Here is an 8,211-nt window from a genome sequence, read left to right as displayed (position 1 = left end):
GATATCCTATCGGCCTGGACGATATGACCAAAAATTGTCTAATTATCCCTAACCGACTAGGCTGATTGAGCATAATTTATGCTGATCGGCCAGGCCAATATTTATATCGGCCTGGACGATAATATCAATTTTGCAAATCTATTTAAAGGCCTCTTTCTTTATCATGAATAGTGTCTTTGGCAGCCATTGTAGCTTCATTCTTTTGGGGGAACTTGAAGAGAGAGCTTGAAAGAGAGTGAGGAACGGGTGAAGTCTGAGAGAGGGAGAAGATCCTGTGAGGGGGGACTCAAGGGAGTGTGGAGGGGGACTCCACACAGTTGATCCGCCAGGCTTGCACCTTAATACTGTCGAATTCAAGGCTTGTCTTGAGGGAAGTTCACCAAAGAATAAGATCTTTGTGAATTCAAAGGACCCGGCGACTCCGGTGCACCGGGGAAGGTGGAAGTGATTTTGTAAGGGCTTCTCCACCTAGTTGTGCTGGCTAAAGGAGAGACACCTAGTTTAGTGCAATACTTGGAGGGTGCCTCCAAGGAGTGGACGTAGGTCAAAGTTTGACCGAACCACTATAAATCTGGTGTGCTCTTTTCTTTATTACCTCCGCATTTAATTTCTACACTTTGGTTTTCATTGTGGTGAATCTTAGTTTTGGTTTTAAGTTTAAGTTTTATTTTAAATCTTAATTCAACTCTCTCTTTTAATTAGCCTTGGGCCGGTTCATAGGGTTTAACATCTCTAACGAACTTTATAGTGTCATCAGAGAACTTTCAATGAGATTATAATCAATTTGAAAGTGATCTTTACTTAAAATTTCATTATCTTTTTGTAAGTTCAAAAACACTAATTTCAAACTAGCATGAGTTTTCTTAAGTTTTCTATATATTGCATTAATTTTCTTACATATTTCAAGCAATTGATCATAGGTTGGTTGGCATACCTCTTCTTGGTCAGATTGTTCAAAATCATCAGCCATTAAGCACAATTTTATTGTCTCCTATTCAGGTTCAGTCTCAAATGAGTCAAATGTAGACTCCATCCATAAAGCTTTTGGGCTCGCTTCTTATCCTTTCTGAACTTAGGTTTCTCCTCATTCTTTTCTTTTGTTGAGTGATCCTGAAGTGTAGGGCAATCAGCTTTGACATATCCAGGCTTCATGCATTCAAAATAAACAACATCAAAAGAACCTTTAAAATTTTTATTATCCTTACCTTTTCACCAATTCTGATGATGCTTGTGACTTTTCCTTAGAAAGTTTTTGAATTGCCTAGTGATGAAGGCAACATTATCGCTTTCTGACCTGGATGAGTTAGTGTCCGAGTCGTTCGCCATAAGTGCCACCATTTTTCCCTTTTTCCTCTCACCTGCATCAAGATTTCTTCAGTTCACCCCTTGCTCGTAAGCAATGAGTGAACCTAGTAAGTTATCAATTGAATAGGTATTTAAATATTTAGATTCAGAAATTGCAGTGATTTTAGCATCAAAAGAGGAAGGCAAACATCTTAAAATTTTGTTTACTTTTTCATAGTTAGTAAGTTCTCTTTCTAAGGCATGCAACGAAGTAACAATCTGAGTAAATCTCGTATACATATTAGAAATTATTTCATTAGGTTTCATATGAATAATTTTGTAATCATGCAATAAAATATTTAAACGAGATTGCTTAACTTCATTAGTGCCTTCATAGGTGATAAACAATTTATCCCAAATTTCTTTTCCAGTAGAGCAAGTAAAAACACGCATGTAATATTCAAATTTTAAAGCACATAAAAAATAGTTCAAACACTTTACATTAAGTTGTGCTAAATCTCTTTCATCAAAAGTCCATTCAGTAAAAGGTATTTCAGTTTTAATTCCATTAAGTTCACGAGAAGGTGGAGAATATCCTTCTTTAATAAACATCCACATATGATAGTCAATCGATTGTAAAAAGTAAACATGCGAGTTTTCAAAAAATCAAAAGGAAGATTATCAAACAAAGGTGGTCGTGTTATAGAAATCCTTTCGTTGTATTACGATTACCGTTATTAGCCATGGATCAAAAATCAAAAAGTTTTCAAACTTAATTTTTATGAATCCCACTCTGATACCACTTGAAAGTTTGTTAGGGATGTTAAACCCTTAAGAACTAGCCCGAGGCTAACCAAGAGGGGGGTTAATTGGTATTTTAAAAAATATTCTTATAATCAAAGCAAAATCACAAATCAAAATCACCACAAAAAATTAAAGTGCGGAAAAATAAATGCAAAAATCAAAACAAAGAAAGATCACACTAGATTTATAGTGGTTCGGTCAACTCGACCTATGTCCACTCCCATGAGGCGCCCTACGAGTGTTGCACTATAAAGTGACTCTCCTTTTGCTCCTACAGTAAGGCAGAGAAGCCCTCACAAAAACTCTATTCCGCCAACCCCGGCGAGGCAGAGAACCCAACTCCTTTTGCTTCCTCCTGAAGCAGGCCGAGAACCCAACTCCTTTTGCTTCCTCCTGAAGCAGGCAGAGAACCCAACTCCTTTTGCTTCCTCTTGAAGCAGGCAGAGAACCTAACTCCTTTTGCTTCCTCCTGAAGCAGGCAGAGAATCTCGACTCCTTTTGCTTCCTCCTAAAGAAGGCAGAGAACCTCGACTCCTTTTGCTTCTTCCTGAAGCAGGAAAAAAACCTCGACTCCTTTTGCTTCCTCCTGAAGAAGGTAGAAAACCTCGACCAATTACTAAAGCTTACCTCCCTTGAACCCCCAAGGACGAAGGACGACGACTGAAGAAGATGACATGGAACCTTGCTTGGAGCAGCCTTTATGAATCTCTCTCACAAACTCCCCCTCATAAGTTCCTCCCTCTCTCTCTCCCTCTCTCCCTCTCCTCTTGGCTCTCTCAGATCAAGACAGCAGCTAAAGGTCTCTTTGCATGAGAAAATTTGGGTCCTTTAAATAAAATTTCAAGAATTAACATTATCGTCCAGGACGATAGGAATATCATCCTGGCCGATCAGTACAAAATAAGCTCAATCATTCGGGACTATTTGGGATGATCAGAAGAAAATTGGTTAAATCATCCAAGGCCAATACAATATCGACCTGGATGATTAGTTCAAATCCGAGTATAATTGTCCTGAACATCGCCCAGAATAGATTTCGACCGATGTTAATCGTCCAGGACATCGGCCCGGTCGATCCTGTGATTGGCCCGACTGATGTGATTGTATCAATCAGACTTAATTGCTTTCCATAATTATCAGATTAATTTAGGCATAATTATGCTGCATCATCCAGGTCGATGTTGAGATCATCCTGGCTGATGTCCTAAAATAAAGAATACCTACATTGATCATGATAGCTGATTCTTTCTGATTTGAGCCTATCAACCTTGACGATACAAGGATCATTTAGGCTAATTTGCTTAATGATGGCTGCTTAACCAGGATGCCCTAATTAGGGTTTCTATTTTTAGTCAGATCATCCTGACCGATATTAACATCGTCCAGATCGATATACTCAAAACATAAAAACATAAAAAAATCCCTCAAGTGTGTGTATGCAAGGTTACTTAGTATCAAGACCCACTTTTATATTTGACTCAAGAAAAAGAAAAACATTACAGACTAACTCAAACTAAATCTACCCAATCTTGAGCTGGTTTGAGTTGTATTCAATCATATGGACCTAAAAAGTTAGTAGGCAAGGCAGTCGTAGAAAAAAATGAATGTTTGCTATCATCAAAAGTCTAAACCATAATCTCATATTCGCAACACTCTTAACGTCTATTTTGAAAAAACTTAAATCCCTTATAATAGACAAAGGCTAGTAGCACTCTAATGGCTTCCAATCTAGCTACAGGAGCAAAGGTCTCCTCAAAATCAATTTCTTCTATTTGGTTGTACCCTTTAGCCACCAATCTCGCCTTATTCCTAACCCCATACTAGAATCATACATCTTATTCTTAAGGACCAATTTCGTTCTAACTACACTTTGTCCCTTTAGTCTTTCTACAATCTCCCAAACATCATTCTTAATAAATTGATTTAATTCCTCTTGCATGGCTAAGATCCAAAACTCATTAGACAGGGTTTGATTGATGTTGGTAGGTTTATTCATTGAGATAAAGATAGAGTGGCTCACTTCCTTCCTAAGTCCATTCCTAGTTCTAACACCTTTAGAAGGATCTCTTAAGATAAGTTCTTTAGGATGACTCAAAGAATATCTCTAATCTCCAGGAAAAATGTGTCTAGGTTCTACCCTTTCCTCCATATTTATATTTTCTACTCCTTGAGTAATCTCACCTACTCCTTCAGTGTTTTGGGGCTCTACCCTCTTCTCCAAATTTTCAATACCTTGGGTAATCTCTCTAACTTTATATTCATCCTCAACTCTAGATTTCTTCATATCAGATTGATTAAACACTATATGAGTAGTCTCCTCCACCACTAATGTCCTCTTGTTAAACATCCTAAAAGATTTTCTCACACTTGAATATCCTAAGAACACTCCTTTAATAGATTTTAGGTCAAATTTTCCTAAGGGTGACTTCCCATTATTAAGGAAAAAAAATCTTACAACCAAAGACATAGAGGTGAGAAAGGTTGGGTGTTATACCCTTAATTATCTCATAAGGTGTCTTATCTAGTTTGGCTCTAACATTTACCCTATTCAACACATAATAAGTTGTGTTAATCGCTTCAGCCTAAAAGTATTTTGGAAGTGAATACTCAACAAGAATGACTCTAGCAGCCTCAACTAAGGTTATGTTCTTCCTTTCAACTACCACGTTCTACTGAGGGGTCCTAAGAGCTTAGAAGTTGTGACTAATCCCTTTATCTTCACAAAAGTCACAAAATCTCTCATTTTTAAATCTCCACCATAATCACTATGGATGGTCAGGATCTCATAACCTAACCTTTTCTAAATATAAGTGAAGAAGGATCTAAATTCATCAAAAGACTCGCTCTTATGTGATAGAAACTTAGTCCAAGTGAATCTTGAGTAATCATCATCAACAATCACAAAATCATAAACTTTCCCCCCTAAGCTAGCAGTGATAATGGGTCCAAAAAAATCTATGTGAAGGACTTCTAAAGGTCTAGAGGTGTTAATGTCCTTAATGGAATGGAAAGAAGACTATACTTGCTTCCCTAGTTGGCATGCATCACACAGGTGGTTTTAGGTGAACTTAAGCTTTTTGATACCTCTAATTAGGTCTTTTTGGGTCACTCTCCTAAGAATTTTTATACTGGCATGACATAACCTCTTATGCCACAACCATGACTCATCAACAATAGTTTTTAAGCAAAATGAAGTAGTACAATCAATGTTATTTAAATTAAGCATGTAAATATTATTAATCCACTTTCCTTACAAAATAATATTATTATTCAAGCTAATAATGTATTTATCTACCAAAAAAATTTATGATGAAGCCCTTATCGCACAACTGACTGATGCTTAACAAATTGTGTTTTAGTTCATCTATAAGCAAAACATTTTTTATCAAAAATTCTTGGAGTTTCCGATTATACCTTGGCCCACCACTTTTCATGTGGTGTTGTCTCCAGAGTGACCTTACCTCCAGCCCTGGCCTCCAGCAAAATGAATTGGTTGCATCTCCGGTTATATGTCACGAGCATCTGCTGTCTATGTACTATATGCTCTCATGAGGTCTTTTATGAGAGCATCCCTACAAAATCATCAAACATCAGATTTAGAAACCCAAATAAGTTTGGGTCCCTTCTTACGGAAATAAGAATGCAAAGCATGTGTGTTATATTGTGAACCATGTAATTTGGGTCTCCACACCCAATGTGTACTATGATGAATAGTATAAGTGTGTGAAATGTGTCCTAACATGCCACATGAAAAACATATAACACTAGGAAAAGAGTTTACTAATATACTCGAGTAGTGATGCTTCTTCTTAAAGTTATGTGATGCATCTAATGATGGTTTATCATTTTTAAATGCTTTAAGTTTATATAATTTCTTAAACTTTTTTTTAACTCAATATAAGATGACTTCAATAAATCACGTGCATCAGATAATTCAATATGCTTTTTGTTTAATGCATCAAACTCATCAAGTAATGACATGTCATTGCTATCAATTGTAGAGATTCTTTAAGTAAAATTTAATGCTCTTTTTGTAAATTTAAAAAATCAATTTTCATGCTAGCATACAATCTCTTAAGTTTTCTATATGATGCATGAATTTGTTCAGAAACTTTAAGTAATTAATTATAGGCTAGTTCACATACCTCTTCTTGGTTAAACTAACCGAGATGATCATCTTCCATCTAGCACAAGTTTGTAGTCTCCTCTTCAGCTTCAATCTCAAAGGAGTTAGATGTAGAATCTGCCCAAAAACCCTTTTGGAATTGCTTTTTATCCTTTCTTAACTTGGGTTTCTCCTCACCCTTCTCCTTGCTTGGGTGAGTCTTAAGTGTAGGATAATCATCTTTAATATGTCCCAGCTTCCTGCATTCAAAATAAATCATATCAATAGAACTTTTAAAATTTTTGCTACCCTTACCTTTATTCCACTTTTGATGGTGCTTTTGCTTATTCCTTAAAAATCTTTTGAATTGCCTCATAATTAAGGCAACATCATCGCTTTCAGACCCGAAAGAATCAGTGTCAGTATTGTTGGCCTTCAGCACCACAGTTTTCTCCTTCTTGTTCTCACATGCATCAAGTTGTCTTTAGTTCACTATATGCTTGTAAGCAATGAGTGATCTAAGTAAGTTATCAACAAAATAAGTATTCAAATCCTTAGATTAAGTTATTGTAATAATCTTAGCATCAAAAAAAGAAGGCAAGCATCTCAAAATTTTATTAAAATTTTCATAGTTAGTGAGTTCTCTTCTTAAGGCATGCAGTGATGTGGTAATTTGAGTAAACCTAGTATACATGTCTGATATCAATTCAGTAGGTTTCATACAAATACATTTATTGTCATATAATAAAATATTCAACCTAGATTGCTTAATCTCATTTGTTCCTTCATAAGTAATACACAATATATCTCATATTTCTTTACCAATTATACAGGTTGAGACACGCATGTAATCTTCATATTTCAAAGCACAAAAAAATAGTTTAAATATTTTACATTCAGTTATGCAAAATCTATATCATCAAATGTCCATTAAGTAAAAAGAAGTTTAATTTTTATGCTATTAATTTCAAGTAATGGAGGTGAATAACCTTATTTAACAAGCATCCACATGCGATAGTCAATCGATTGTAAAAATGTAGACATGCAAGTTTTCTAGAAATCGAAAGGTATATTATCAAACAAATGTGATCGAGTAATAGAATACCCTTCTACAGTATTGTGATTACTAGAGTTAGCCATTGATCTAAATTCAAAAGTTTTCAAAAGTTAGATTTTATGAATCTCGCTCTAATACCACTTGAAAGTTCGTTAGGGGTGTTAAATCCTTATGAACTAGCTTGAGGCTAACCAAAGGGGGTGAATTAGTAGTTTAAAATTTATCAATCGAAAATACAATCACAACCAAATAATCACCAAAAGAAAATTAAAGTGTAGAAATCAAATGCGAAAAAGCAGTAAGAAAGAACACATAGAATTTTATAGTGGTTCGGTCAACTTAACCTATGTCCAACCCCTAGAGCCTCTCCTCTGGGTATTGTACTAAACTCAGTGACTCTCTTTTAACTCCCACAGTATGGCGAAAGCCTGCACATACCTCCTTTCCACCAACTCCGATGAGGCAGAGAACCCAACTCCTTTTGCTTCCTTCTGAAGTATGCAAAGAATTTAACTCCTTTCGCTTCCTATTGAAACAGATATAGAACCTCAATCAATTACTGAAGTAGATCTCTCTTGAACCTCCAAGGAACCAGGGATGACAACTAGAGAAGATGACTCAGATCCTTTCTTGGAGCAACATTTATGAAACCCCTCACAAACTCTCCCTCATAAGATCTTCTCTATTTCTCTCCCTTGCTCTCCCTCTCATATTGGCTCTCTCAGGTCAAGATAGCAGCAAAAGATACAATCATTGGTAAATAAGAGGTCTTATATAAAAGAGCTTCAAATTTGCTCTTAATTGTAACAAACCAACTAAGATCATCAAGGATGATCGACAGATTGTCCTATACGATCAGTGCAAATTCAACTCAATCAGCTTGGACAATTTGGGAGAGTCTGGATAATTAAAACACTTATTTATTCGGATCATCCATGATGATAGGACATTATCCTGTATG

The sequence above is a fragment of the Dendrobium catenatum genome, unplaced genomic scaffold (assembly GCF_001605985.2).
Source record: "Dendrobium catenatum unplaced genomic scaffold, ASM160598v2 fragScaff_scaffold_725, whole genome shotgun sequence".
Lineage (NCBI taxonomy): Eukaryota > Viridiplantae > Streptophyta > Magnoliopsida > Asparagales > Orchidaceae > Dendrobium > Dendrobium catenatum.
This window is presented reverse-complemented; position numbering follows the sequence as displayed.